General features: G+C 49.4%; 1 protein-coding gene and 3 non-coding genes across 5 annotated transcripts in view; 3 read left to right on the top strand and 1 right to left on the bottom strand.

The window, feature by feature from the left end:
* Positions 1–14,868, bottom strand: part of LOC138571570 (tetraspanin-33-like) — a 935,706-nt gene that overhangs the window by 341,844 nt on the left and 578,994 nt on the right. The gene's annotated exons all lie outside the window — the stretch shown is intronic.
* Positions 907–978, top strand: TRNAW-CCA (transfer RNA tryptophan (anticodon CCA)). Its single transcript has one exon. It is a non-coding gene; the product is annotated as a tRNA-Trp (tRNA).
* TRNAN-GUU (transfer RNA asparagine (anticodon GUU)) lies at positions 1,801–1,874 on the top strand. The gene has a single exon. It is a non-coding gene; the product is annotated as a tRNA-Asn (tRNA).
* Positions 9,402–9,475, top strand: TRNAN-GUU (transfer RNA asparagine (anticodon GUU)). The gene has a single exon. It is a non-coding gene; the product is annotated as a tRNA-Asn (tRNA).

Genomic DNA, 14,868 nt, shown 5'->3' with positions numbered 1-14,868 from the left:
AAATTAAAATGCTGCTTGTCTGTTGGTCATGACGGGTAGGCCCCTTCCCACGTGGCTCTTTAATTTAACTTGAAAAACCACAACAAAGGCCATGCCGTTTTTGTTTCAGTGTTTAAAATCCTGCCATTCATGTGAAACAGACTTCTGTTCAGGGCCTTTAAATGCAACCCATAGGCAAAATACAGGCAAACCTCCTAATTTGCATATGGCTTGCTCCAACAGAAGTGATGTCACACAAAAGGACATTACAAGGAGCATCATCAGTTTTTGATACTTGGAGGAACCACGGAAGTGACTTAGAATGAGTTGCCATAAGTAAGCCAAGGGGCAAATAACTTTGTTGTGCAAAATACCCAAATTAGCACTATTATTATATATGGAGCACCTTTATAGTCATTAGGCCTTGTTTTATAATAGCATGATATAATAACATAAGCTATTAACATTGCCACACACCCTAACTAGGGGCCCCCCTCTATTTCCAATCCCACTTAAAGCACTGGGTGGGAGTTATATAAAAGTGCAATATGAAATGGGTTACTGTTGCCGAGATAACCCCCATGTGAAAGATCATCTGTGGCACAGGTGCTTTTGTGTATTTTCCGGGGTTATGTAATATTTAGTATCCCGTGCATTTGCATCTCCCCCAGTCTTCGGCTGTTTCCGTCGCTGCAGGTCTAACCTGGGTAGTAATAAAGTGAAGCCTCTGCAGACCGAGCTGTGCTGAGCTGCGACCATTGGGGGGACTGGAAGGGCACGGGGCGCACAACATTACAAAACACCGGCGGCCTGACTGTCATTTATCTCGCGCACAAGGCAGAGTGTGTTGGGCGTTATATATGTTGTGTCCATGTATGCGCCCTCAATGTCACCAGTCCACAGAGTGTGGGCACTTCCCTGGTGCGGGACCTCGTGGCGCAACGGTAGCGCGTCTGACTCCAGATCAGAAGGTTGCGTGTTCAAATCACGTCGGGGTCAAGTCTGCCTTGTTTTTTGTATCGCAATATGAAAATGTATTTATCGTAAATTGTGAGGTCGTTTTTAGCCAATACTGCACAAAAGTCATGCACAGACATGTTCCTCTAGAAACGGACCCCGGTCTCTAACCATTGCTTCTTTTTTATTGTACACTTAGCCGGTAAGTATCACAGCTCCCCGCCCCCACCACCTCCCACCACCAGAGTCCCTGCCTTCAGGCAGCAATTATAAAAAAAAACGAAGGCATGCAGGAGTAAGGGAGAGTTACACTCCCAGGAATAGGAGAGGCATGAACAAATGAAGGAATAGAAAAGGGTTCCTGTCGAGGAGGTTGATGCCCTCATATGCAAGCATTGGATGAGGAAGAGGGGCGTGGGGGTAATGGGGCAGATATGCCAAGGGCACGTTTTTTCTGTTTGTTTGCATACATGCCAACATTATCCACTCCATTTGGGAGGCAAAGTCCAGTTCTGGGTTTATAATGGGGACATCCACGGCTACAAGTCCCAGAATGCAAAACGAAAACCTGGAATTGACTGGTGTCTCCCAAATGCAATGGATATTGTTCTCATAAATGTGTGTATCTGGTCGAATTGCCACCATTCTGAAAGGAGTTGTTGGACAAAGAGAAGAGGACACGTGGAAACTCAGACCAGGGTTTCATGGACTGGTTTGCACACGGGAGGAGCCGGAACGCACGTGTCTGTGTTGCTATAGAATCTCCATGCATTCCTAAACATCATACATATAAACAAGCTCTATATCCATGCGTGCTCTGCTATCACAGCGTGACATCTGCTCAGGAAACAATTGCTCTCGCCCGTCTCTGTGGCGCAATCGGTTAGCGCGTTCGGCTGTTAACCGAAAGGTTGGTGGTTCAAGCCTACCCAGGGACGAGTTCTTTTTCTACCTCTTGGAGCCTCCCTTTACCCCATTAAACAGCAACGTCGGATGCTGAGAGCAGAGAGGACCCACAATGACGCTGCCTCCATACTGATACACAAAGTATTTATAGCAGCGGGTGCGTCTGCACCCCAAACGGCTTAACATCTGAAAACGGTTTGCTAATGGTGTAGGGGTGACCGGAAACATGTGGGCATGAGGGTGTGCGGCTGATATCTGTGCTCATAGACAATAGATGTGGCCTGACATGGCACCAATATCCCGCAACATGTGGTGGGCAGTGGGGCTCTTAGCAGCACTGTGCACTTCTCCCCTGGCACTGGGTGCAGCAGTACTGCCCTAAAATGCACCAACGGCCGGAGAGAAGGGCCCTATGAAAAAGCCTCTGTTCCTAGTGAGGGAATAGCTATCGCTCTGACATATAGGGCACAAAAGACCCCGCCGGCCACGCAGCCTTCTCTGATCTGGAGTCAGAGGCTTGCGCCACGAGGTCCCTTCACAGACATATAGCGCAATTGCAGGTACTAGGGACACTGATGCGGCAGGTAACCCAAGTACACATAAAATAACAAAGTATTCTGCCGCGGAAGCGAGAGCAGAGCAAAGCAGCCAGGGCGCAGCAGATGTAGGAAATACTCAAAAGCCACTGAGCCACAGATGATTCTTCACATAGGCCATGGTGGTGGCCAGGCCCGGCTGAAGATGTGTCGGGCCCATTGTACATGATGGTTGGCCCTCTGAGGCTCCCGTGGTGGGGCATCAGGCCCGGCCTTAGGAAGGGGGCGAGCCGGGCGAACGCCCATGCCGCCACGCCCCCCGGGGCGCCTTTAGCCCCCCACTCCAGGTCAGGGAGTCTTTCAAGGGTTCCCCCGAGCTAGCGTGGTGGGAGAAGGCACGCTGTTGCTGTTGGAAGCGCCTACGCTCTTGATATCAAAAGGCGCCATTAGCCCCCAACCGCGCCAGCTCGGCAGAGTCTTTCAAGGGCTGAGCTGGCATGTTGGGAGAAGGCGTGGCAGGCGCTCATTGTTGTTGAATGCGCCTGCGGCAGCGGACCGCATTTAACAACAATAGGGTGCTAATGCACCCATTTATATCATTACCTCCTCGCTGCAGCGAGGAGGTAAAAAAAAAAAGTGGCACATCCTGGCCCGCCCCTCCTCCTCTTCCCTCTCCATCTGTGCTTGCTGACCCTCCTTTAGCCACCCTCCCACCATCCTTCTTGTCCTTTCCTCTTTTCACCCCTGACGAGGTTGCTCGACAAGTCTGATCTATGAAAGCCTCTTCAAAACAGGTTCATCCCTGTTCCTCTAAAAGCATCAAGGACCACATTGACACCTTCGCTCCGGCCCTTGCTGATTTTTGTAACCACTCCTTTGCCTCTGGATCCTTCCCCTCCCGTCTGAAGCACTCCTTTGTGCATCCTCTTCTCAAGAAACCCACAGCTGATCCTTCTTGTCCAGCTAACTATCGCCCAATTTCCATTACTCCCTTTCTTGGCAAACTCCTGGAAAAGTTGGCCATCTCTCAGCTTTGACTTCATTCCAATTCTGTTGGCTGTCTCCATGACCACCAGTCTGGCTTCAGAGCTGCCAGAAGCATGGAAACTGCTCTCCTAAACATCCGTGAAGATCTGCTCACCTACCTTGACTCTAACATTCCCTCTGTCCTCATCCTCCTCGATCTCTATTCTGCCTTCGACACGGTCAACCATACCATCCTGCTCAACCGTCTCCGTGAAAACTTGGGTATCACTGATCAGGCTCTGGCCTGGCTGACCTCTTTCCTCTCAGATCGACCCTCCCAGGTCCAACTTGGGTCCTTCCTTTCATCTATCTTCCTCTCTACCTGTGGTGTTCCCCAGGGGTCTCACCTCTTGCCCTAGCTTTTCAACCAATACCTGGCTCTCGCCCACTGCATTGCCATTTTCTGCTCAAATTTCCAGTGCTACGCTGACGGCACTCAACTCATTTTCAGGCTGCCCTCTGCCACCTCCTCTCCCTCTCTCATCTCTGATTGCCTAACTGCCATTCAAGATTGGTGTGCCGCCAATGATCTTTGTCTGAATTCCAGCAAGACGGAGATCCTCCTCATCGGCAAACCTTCACCACCCTTTCCCCTCACTCTCTGGCCGGCCTCCCTTGGCACTCCTCCTACCCCCACCTGTGAGGCTAAGAACCTCGGGGTCATCTATGACTCCACCCTTTCCTTCTCCGCCCACATCTCTGAGGTCTCTAAAAAGTCAAATTTCAGACTGCACCTATTCAGAGGTACTCTGCCTTTCCTCTCCTTCCCCCAGAAGCTCATGGTATCTCAAGCTCTGGTTCTCTCTAGCTTGGACTATTGTAACAGCCTCTTTCTAAATCTACCTGCCTCTACTCTGCGCCCTCTGCAACTAATTCAGAACAGGACTGTGAGACTTGTCCTTGGCCTCAACCCCTGGGATCGTATCTCTCCAGCTCTGAAATCTCTTCACTGGCTCCCATTGGATGCAAGGATTATATTCAAAACCCTCTGCATTGTCCACAAGGCTTTCTGGGGCCTGGGTCCAAAATATCTTCAGCTATCCCTCCGCAAATACCTCCCCTCTCGAGCTCTTCACTCCTCTAACTCCAACTCACTCAGGGTCAGTCGTTTTTCTAGGAAACGAGCTGGGGGTAGATCTCTGTCTTCGGCTGGGGCCTCCTTCTGGAACAGCCTCCCTGTCACTCTAAAACTTGAGGAGAACCATCTCCGGTTCCAGAAGCACCTCAAGACCTTCCTCTTTTATTCTGCCTTCGCTCCCCCTCTCCCCTGCTGATCTGTTCTCTCTTGGCACCATGCACCTGGCCACCCTCTGGCTTTTGGGCCCAGGTACCTGCTCATCCTGTCACCCTCCCGCACTGCCTCCGGGCCACCCCTTGCACTGGGGTCTGTATCTGTACCCATACAGCCCCCCCTTTTTCTTCCTGCACATATCGGACCTATCCAGTCTGCTGCCTTAAACCTAGCACTTGCAAATTTCTGGCTGCATTACCACTGTTTGTTGCCTTTATTATTTATTTATTGTTATTTATCTGTTTCTCCTCTGCTTCGCACTTTCCACCTCTCCCCCCCTTCCATGCACTTTTCCTCTCCCCCCTCTCCCATGCACTTGCGCGTTCTCAATGTCACTGGGCCAAGTAAGATCGCTGTTTTGTTCCCCCTGTTCCCCTCCCTTGCCTTGTCGAGCTCTGAAACACTTGTGTACGAGCGCAATAGAAATAAAATATCAATCAATCAATCTTGTGATAATTGGTGGCTATTAAATGTATCTTTGTCACCTTTGTAATGTATGCACCCCATGGGTGCCTCAGACTGTTTTTGCTCTAAGCAGGAGGTCCCTAACCACTATGCTTCTCCCTGCTTCTGTGCCTTTCCCCCGTTCTCCCCTGACGAGCTTTCCAGACAAGTCTGATCTATGAATGTCTTGTCAAAACAGGTTCACCCCAGCTCCTCCAAAACCATCAAGGACCACATCGACTCCCTGGCTCCTGCCCTGATCGACTTCTGCAACCATTCCTTCACCACTGGAGTCTTCCCGTCCTCCCTTGTGCACTCCCTTCGGCACCCTCTTCTTAAGAAACCCTCTACCGACCCGTCTTGCCTGGCCAACTATCGCTCAATCTCCATCACTCCTTTCCTTGCCAAACTCCTGGAAAAGCTGGCCATCTCCCAGCTTAATCTTCACACTGAATCTGTTGGTTGCCTCCGTGACCATCAGTCTGGCTTCAGAGCTGCCAGAAGCATGGAAACTGCTCTCCTGAACATCCGTGAAGACCTGCTCTCCAACCTTGACTCCAACACCCCCTGTGTTTTCATCTTGCTTGATCTCTCTTTTGCCTTTGATACGGTCAACCATGCCATCCTGCTCAATCCTCTCCATGATAACCTGGGGATCACTGGTCAGGCCCTGGCATGGCTGAATTCTTTCCTCTCTGATCGACATTCCCCGGTTCAACTTGGGTCCTTCCTCTCCTTTATCTCTATCTCTACCTAGGGTGTTCCCTAGGGGTCTAACCTCTCTCCCTGGCTGTTCAACCAATACCTGGCACATCTTGCCAACTGCATTGCCATGCTCTATCCCAACTTCCAGTGCTATGCGGATGACACTCAACTCATTTTCAGCCACCTCTTCCCCCTCACTCTTCTCTGATTGTCTGTCCGCCATCCAGGAGTGGTGTGCTGCCAATGATCTCTTTCTTAATGCCAGTAAGACTGAGACTCTCCTCATCAGCACACCCGCTCCCTGTCATTTTCTGGCCGGACTCTCTGGGCCCTCTTCCTGCTCCCACCTGTGAGGCTAAAAACCTCGGGATCATCATCGACTCCACACTCTCCTTCTCTCCTCACATCTCTGACGTCTCTAAGAAGTCACACTACCAGCTGCACCTCCTTAGAGGTATTCTTCTTTTCCTCTCTTTCCCCCAGAAGCTCACTGTCTCCAGAGCTCTGGTCCTCTCTAGGCTGGACTATTGCAACAACCTCTTTCTAAATCTGCCTGCAATAATCCCTGCCACTAGGATTGGGCAGTTACCCTTCTCTCTCCTCCCAAACCTACCCTCCAAGTCAGGATTGGTTTAGGGCTGTGGAGCAACATATGGCAATTCCCAATTGTAATCGCCCTTTGTTTTCCTTTCACCTTTTTGGCAAAAACGACTTATGTATCACAACTTCATAATTTTACTAGCAACTGCCATACTAAACATATATTCTGTTTCAGCTAATCATGGGGAATTAGATAAGCGGCCACAAAATCTGTATCATGTAGCATGGCCATGTGGCACCTTTCTGTCATTTCCATAAAAATACAACAGTTATGAATATGTAAGTTATTAAGCACATCCCTAATTTCAATGTCCACCGCTCACCAACTCTCACATTTGGAACATGTTCAGATCAGCCAGAAACCTAATTTAACTGGCCCTTACAGTTCTCAGAGTTACAAGAAGATGAATTGGATATCCCCAAAATAGCCTGGAAATTACATAAGTTTTCATAGATGAAATCCATCCGCCTTATAATGGCTGTTAAAAAGGCCTAAATGATAATAGTCCTTTTAAATGAATTATGAATCTTCATGTGGGACAAATGGCCCTGACTCCTGCCTTCCGGCCCTTTGTTTTCACTGGCTCAGCCTGTGGCCAGAGTTTTTTTTTTATCAGTCTCCTTTGTGCTGGAAGCTGGCTCCTTGAAGTGGGTGCCCCCATTTTCACAAATATTAGTCAAGCTCAAGCCAGGGGGTAACTTTTCTTGAAGTCAATGCTTTCAGAGCCAACAAGTCTGGAGAACACTGAATTTCGAAGCCTTAAGCAGGACATATTTATTGTGGTTTGTCATTAGATGGGACATGTGACATCCAGGCTGGAAGTGGGAGATGTCCTTGTGAAGTTTTGCCTACAGCCAGCAAATGTGACTGCCTTGGGCTGACAATTTCCATGAAGACAAATTGGCTCTTCAAATGTCACTGGAGGTTTGTAGGTGAAACATAATATACATTGCTTTTGGTCAATCCGCACACATGTTTTGTTTTCCTGACATTTTTCGTTGAGCAGTGATATATTTTTTTCACTTTTTGACTTTATGAAACCATTTTTATTTGCACACACCTGTGCCGGCCGTTTTTGTTTTCAATGTGTACAAATCATGTTTTCCATGTGACAGGGATCTTTGATTCCTCCTTCATTTGTAAATTAAAATGCTGCTTGTCTGTTGGTCATGACGGGTAGGCCCCTTCCCACGTGGCTCTTTAATTTAACTTGAAAAACCACAACAAAGGCCATGCCGTTTTTGTTTCAGTGTTTAAAATCCTGCCATTCATGTGAAACAGACTTCTGTTCAGGGCCTTTAAATGCAACCCATAGGCAAAATACAGGCAAACCTCCTAATTTGCATATGGCTTGCTCCAACAGAAGTGATGTCACACAAAAGGACATTACAAGGAGCATCATCAGTTTTTGATACTTGGAGGAACCACGGAAGTGACTTAGAATGAGTTGCCATAAGTAAGCCAAGGGGCAAATAACTTTGTTGTGCAAAATACCCAAATTAGCACTATTATTATATATGGAGCACCTTTATAGTCATTAGGCCTTGTTTTATAATAGCATGATATAATAACATAAGCTATTAACATTGCCACACACCCTAACTAGGGGCCCCCCTCTATTTCCAATCCCACTTAAAGCACTGGGTGGGAGTTATATAAAAGTGCAATATGAAATGGGTTACTGTTGCCGAGATAACCCCCATGTGAAAGATCATCTGTGGCACAGGTGCTTTTGTGTATTTTCCGGGGTTATGTAATATTTAGTATCCCGTGCATTTGCATCTCCCCCAGTCTTCGGCTGTTTCCGTCGCTGCAGGTCTAACCTGGGTAGTAATAAAGTGAAGCCTCTGCAGACCGAGCTGTGCTGAGCTGCGACCATTGGGGGGACTGGAAGGGCACGGGGCGCACAACATTACATAACACCGGCGGCCTGACTGTCATTTATCTCGCGCACAAGGCAGAGTGTGTTGGGCGTTATATATGTTGTGTCCATGTATGCGCCCTCAATGTCACCAGTCCACAGAGTGTGGGCACTTACCTGAGGCGGGACCTCGCGGCGCAACGGTAGCGCGTCTGACTCCAGATCAGAAGGTTGCGTGTTGAAATCACGTCGGGGTCAAGTCTGCCTTGTTTTTTGTATCGCAATATGAAAATGTATTTATCGTAAATTGTGAGGTCGTTTTTAGCCAATACTGCACAAAAGTCATGCACAGACGTGTTCCTCTAGAAACGGACCCCGGTCTCTAACCATTGCTTCTTTTTTATTGTACACTTAGCCGGTAAGTATCACAGCCCCCCGCCCCCACCACCTCCCACCACCTCCCACCACCTCCCACCACCAGAGTCCCTGCCTTCAGGCAGCAATTATAAAAAAAAACGAAGGCATGCAGGAGTAAGGGAGAGTTACACTCCCAGGAATAGGAGAGGCATGAACAAATGAAGGAATAGAAAAGGGTTCCTGTCGAGGAGGTTGATGCCCTCATATGCAAGCATTGGATGAGGAAGAGGGGCGTGGGGGTAATGGGGCAGATATGCCAAGGGCACGTTTTTTCTGTTTGTTTGCATACATGCCAACATTATCCACTCCATTTGGGAGGCAAAGTCCAGTTCTGGGTTTATAATGGGGACATCCACGACTACAAGTCCCAGAATGCAAAACGAAAACCTGGAATTGACTGGTGTCTCCCAAATGCAATGGATATTGTTCTCATAAATGTGTGTATCTGGTCGAATTGCCACCATTCTGAAAGGAGTTGTTGGACAAAGAGAAGAGGACACGTGGAAACTCAGACCAGGGTTTCATGGACTGGTTTGCACACGGGAGGAGCAGGAACGCACGTGTCTGTGTTGCTATAGGATCTCCATGCATTCCTAAACATCATACATATAAACAAGCTCTATATCCATGCGTGCTCTGCTATCACAGCGTGACATCTGCTCAGGAAACATTCTGCCCGTCTCTGTGGCGCAATCGGTTAGCGCGTTCGGCTGTTAACCGAAAGGTTGGTGGTTCAAGCCCACCCAGGGACGAGTTCTTTTTCTACCTCTTGGAGCCTCCCTTTTCCCCATTAAACAGCAACGTCGGATGCTGAGAGCAGAGAGGACCCACAATGACGCTGCCTCCATACTGATACACAAAGTATTTATAGCAGCGGGTGCGTCTGCACCCCAAACGGCTTTAACATCTGAAAACGGTTTGCTAATGGTGTAGGGGTGACCGGAAACATGTGGGCATGAGGGTGTGCGGCTGATATCTGTGCTCATAGACAATAGATGTGGCCTGACATGGCACCAATATCCCGCAACATGTGGTGGGCAGTGGGGCTCCTAGCAGCACTGTGCACTTCTCCCCTGGCACTGGGTGCAGCAGTACTGCCCTAAAATGCACCAACGGCCGGAGAGAAGGGCCCTATGAAAAAGCCTCTGTTCCTAGTGAGGGAATAGCTATCGCTCTGACATATAGGGCACAAAAGACCCCGCCGGCCACGCAGCCTTCTCTGATCTGGAGTCAGAGGCTTGCGCCACGAGGTCCCTTCACAGACATATAGCGCAATTGCAGGTACTAGGGACACTGATGCGGCAGGTAACCCAAGTACACATAAAATAACAAAGTATTCTGCCGCGGAAGCGAGAGCAGAGCAAAGCAGCCAGGGCGCAGCAGATGTAGGAAATACTCAAAAGCCACTGAGCCACAGATGATTCTTCACATAGGCCATGGTGGTGGCCAGGCCCGGCTGAAGATGTGTCGGGCCCATTGTACATGATGGTTGGCCATCTGAGGCTCCCGTGGTGGGGCATCAGGCCCGGCCTTAGGAAGGGGGCGAGCCGGGCGAACGCCCATGCCGCCACGCCCCCCGGGGCGCCTTTAGCCCCCCGCTCCAGGTCGGGGAGTCTTTCAAGGGTTCCCCCGAGCTAGCGTGGTGGGAGAAGGCACGCTGTTGCTGTTGGAAGCGCCTGCGCTCTTGATATCAAAAGGCGCCATTAGCCCCCAACCGCGCCAGCTCGGCAGAGTCTTTCAAGGGCTGAGCTGGCATGTTGGGAGAAGGCGTGGCAGGCGCTCATTGTTGTTGAATGCGCCTGCGGCAGCGGACCGCATTTAACAACAATAGGGTGCTAATGCACCCATTTATATCATTACCTCCTCGCTGCAGCGAGGAGGTAAAAAAAAAAAGTGGCACATCCTGGCCCGCCCCTCCTCCTCTTCCCTCTCCATCTGTGCTTGCTGACCCTCCTTTAGCCACCCTCCCACCATCCTTCTTGTCCTTTCCTCTTTTCACCCCTGACGAGGTTGCTCGACAAGTCTGATCTATGAAAGCCTCTTCAAAACAGGTTCATCCCTGTTCCTCTAAAAGCATCAAGGACCACATTGACACCTTCGCTCCGGCCCTTGCTGATTTTTGTAACCACTCCTTTGCCTCTGGATCCTTCCCCTCCCGTCTGAAGCACTCCTTTGTGCATCCTCTTCTCAAGAAACCCACAGCTGATCCTTCTTGTCCAGCTAACTATCGCCCAATTTCCATTACTCCCTTTCTTGGCAAACTCCTGGAAAAGTTGGCCATCTCTCAGCTTTGACTTCATTCCAATTCTGTTGGCTGTCTCCATGACCACCAGTCTGGCTTCAGAGCTGCCAGAAGCATGGAAACTGCTCTCCTAAACATCCGTGAAGATCTGCTCACCTACCTTGACTCTAACGTTCCCTCTGTCCTCATCCTCCTCGATCTCTATTCTGCCTTCGACACGGTCAACCATACCATCCTGCTCAACCGTCTCTGTGAAAACTTGGGTATCACTGATCAGGCTCTGGCCTGGCTGACCTCTTTCCTCTCAGATCGACCCTCCCAGGTCCAACTTGGGTCCTTCCTTTCATCTATCTTCCTCTCTACCTGTGGTGTTCCCCAGGGGTCTCACCTCTTGCCCTAGCTTTTCAACCAATACCTGGCTCTCGCCCACTGCATTGCCATTTTCTGCTCAAATTTCCAGTGCTACGCTGACGGCACTCAACTCATTTTCAGGCTGCCCTCTGCCACCTCCTCTCCCTCTCTCATCTCTGATTGCCTAACTGCCATTCAAGATTGGTGTGCCGCCAATGATCTTTGTCTGAATGCCAGCAAGACGGAGATCCTCCTCATCGGCAAACCTTCACCACCCTTTCCTCTCACTCTCTGGCCGGCCTCCCTTGGCACTTCTCCTACCCCCACCTGTGAGGCTAAGAACCTCGGGGTCATCTATGACTCCACCCTTTCCTTCTCCGCCCACATCTCTGAGGTCTCTAAAAAGTCAAATTTCAGACTGCACCTATTCAGAGGTACTCTGCCTTTCCTCTCCTTCCCCCAGAAGCTCATGGCATCTCAAGCTCTGGTTCTCTCTAGCTTGGACTATTGTAACAGCCTCTTTCTAAATCTACCTGCCTCTACTCTGCGCCCTCTGCAACTAATTCAGAACAGGACTGTGAGACTTGTCCTTGGCCTCAACCCCTGGGATAGTATCTCTCCAGCTCTGAAATCTCTTCACTGGTTCACTGGCTCCCATTGGATGCAAGGATTATATTCAAAACCCTCTGCATTGTCCACAAGGCTTTCTGGGGCCTGGGTCCAAAATATCTTCAGCTATCCCTCCGCAAATACCTCCCCTCTCGAGCTCTTCACTCCTCTAACTCCAACTCACTCAGGGTCAGTCGTTTTTCTAGGAAACGAGCTGGGGGTAGATCTCTGTCTTCGGCTGGGGCCTCCTTCTGGAACAGCCTCCCTGTCACTCTAAAACTTGAGGAGAACCATCTCCGGTTCCAGAAGCACCTCAAGACCTTCCTCTTTTCTTCTGCCTTCGCTCCCCCTCTCCCCTGCTGATCTGTTCTCTCTTGGCACCATGCACCTGGCCACCCTCTGGCTTTTGGGCCCAGGTACCTGCTCATCCTGTCACCCTCCCGCACTGCTTCCGGGCCACCCCTTGCACTGGGGTCTGTATCTGTACCCATACAGCCCCCCCTTTTTCTTCCAGCACATATCGGACCTATCCTGTCTGCTGCCTTAAACCTAGCACTTGCAAATTTCTGGCTGCATTACCACTGTTTGTTGCCTTTATTATTTATTTATTGTTATTTATCTGTTTCTCCTCTGCTTCGCACTTTCCACCTCTCCCCCCCTTCCATGCACTTTTCCTCTCCCCCCTCTCCCATGCACTTGCGCGTTCTCAATGTCACTGGGCCAAGTAAGATCGCTGTTTTGTTCTCCCCTGTTCCCCTCCCTTGCCTTGTCGAGCTCTGAAACACTTGTGTACGAGCGCGATAGAAATAAAATATCAATCAATCAATCTTGTGATAATTGGTGGCTATTAAATGTATCTTTGTCACCGTTGTAATGTATGCACCCCCTGGGTGCCTCTGACTGTTTTTGCTCTAAGCAGGAGGTCCCTAACCACTATGGTTCTCCCTGCTTCTGTGCCTTTCCCCCGTTCTCCCCTGACGAGCTTTCCAGACAAGTCTGATCTATGAATGTCTTGTCAAAACAGGTTCACCCCAGCTCCTCCAAAACCATCAAGGACCACATCGACTCCCTGGCTCCTGCCCTGATCGACTTCTGCAACCATTCCTTCACCACTGGAGTCTTCCCGTCCTCCCTTGTGCACTCCCTTCGGCACCCTCTTCTTAAGAAACCCTCTACCGACCCGTCTTGCCTGGCCAACTATCGCTCAATCTCCATCACTCCTTTCCTTGCCAAACTCCTGGAAAAGCTGGCCATCTCCCAGCTTAATCATCACACTGAATCTGTTGGTTGCCTCCGTGACCATCAGTCTGGCTTCAGAGCTGCCAGAAGCATGGAAACTGCTCTCTTGAACATCTGTGAAGACCTGCTCTCCAACCTTGACTCCAACACCCCCTGTGTTTTCATCTTGCTTGATCTCTCTTTTGCCTTTGATACGGTCAACCATGCCATCCTGCTCAATCCTCTCCATGATAACGTGGGGATCACTGGTCAGGCCCTGGCATGGCTGAATTCTTTCCTCTCAGATCGACATTCCCCGGTTCAACTTGGGTCCTTCCTCTCCTTTATCTCTATCTCTACCTAGGGTGTTCCCTAGGGGTCTAACCTCTCTCCCTGGCTGTTCAACCAATACCTGGCACATCTTGCCAACTGCATTGCCATGCTCTATCCCAACTTCCAGTGCTATGCGGATGACACTCAACTCATTTTCAGCCACCTCTCCCCCCTCACTCATCTCTGATTGTCTGTCCGCCATCCAGGAGTGGTGTGCTGCCAATGATCTCTTTCTTAATGCCAGTAAGACTGAGACTCTCCTCATCAGCACACCCACTCCCTGTCATTTTCTGGCCGGACTCTCTGGGCCCTCTTCCTGCTCCCACCTGTGAGGCTAAAAACCTCGGGATCATCATCGACTCCACACTCTCCTTCTCTCCTCACATCTCTGACGTCTCTAAGAAGTCACACTACCAGCTGCACCTCCTTAGAGGTATTCTTCTTTTCCTCTCTTTCCCCCAGAAGCTCACTGTCTCCAGAGCTCTGGTCCTCTCTAGGCTGGACTATTGCAACAAACTCTTTCTAAATCTGCCTGCAATAATCCCTGCCACTAGGATTGGGCAGTTACCCTTCTCTCTCCTCCCAAACCTACCCTCCAAGTCAGGATTGGTTTAGGGGTGTGGAGCAACATATGGCAATTCCCAATTGTAATCGCCCTTTGTTCTCCTTTCACCTTTTTGGCAAAAACGATTTATGTATCACAACTTCATAATTTTACTAGCAACTGCCATACTAAACATATATTCTGTTTCAGCTAATCATGGGGAATTAGATAAGCGGCCACAAAATCCGTATCATGTAGCATGGCCATGTGGCACCTTTCTGTCATTTCCATAAAAATACAACAGTTATGAATATGTAAGTTATTAAGCACATCCCTAATTTCAATGTCCACCGCTCACCAACTCTCACATTTGGAACATGTTCAGATCAGCCAGAAACCTAATTTAACTGGCCCTTACAGTTCTCAGAGTTACAAGAAGATGAATTGGATATCCCCAAAATAGCCTGGAAATTACATAAGTTTCAATAGATGAAATCCATCCGCCTTATAATGGCTGTTAAAAAGGCCTAAATGATAATAGTCCTTTTAAATGAATTATGAATCTTCATGTGGGACAAATGGCCCTGACTCCTGCCTTCCGGCCCTTTGTTTTCACTGGCTCAGCCTGTGGCCAGAGTTTTTTTTTTATCAGTCTCCTTTGTGCTGGAAGCTGGCTCCTTGAAGTGGGTGCCCCCATTTTCACAAATATTAGTCAAGCTCAAGCCAGGGGGTAACTTTTCTTGAAGTCAATGCTTTCAGAGCCAACAAGTCTGGAGAACACTGAATTTCGAAGCCTTAAGCAGGACATATTTATTGTGGTTTGTCATTAGATGGGACATGTGACATCC

This window comes from Ambystoma mexicanum, chromosome 1p (assembly GCF_040938575.1).
Source record: "Ambystoma mexicanum isolate Mex_15411 chromosome 1p, UKY_AmexF1_1, whole genome shotgun sequence".
Taxonomy (NCBI): domain Eukaryota; kingdom Metazoa; phylum Chordata; class Amphibia; order Caudata; family Ambystomatidae; genus Ambystoma; species Ambystoma mexicanum.
Note: the sequence above shows the minus strand (reverse complement) of the source record. Positions and strands in the feature narration are given on the sequence as shown.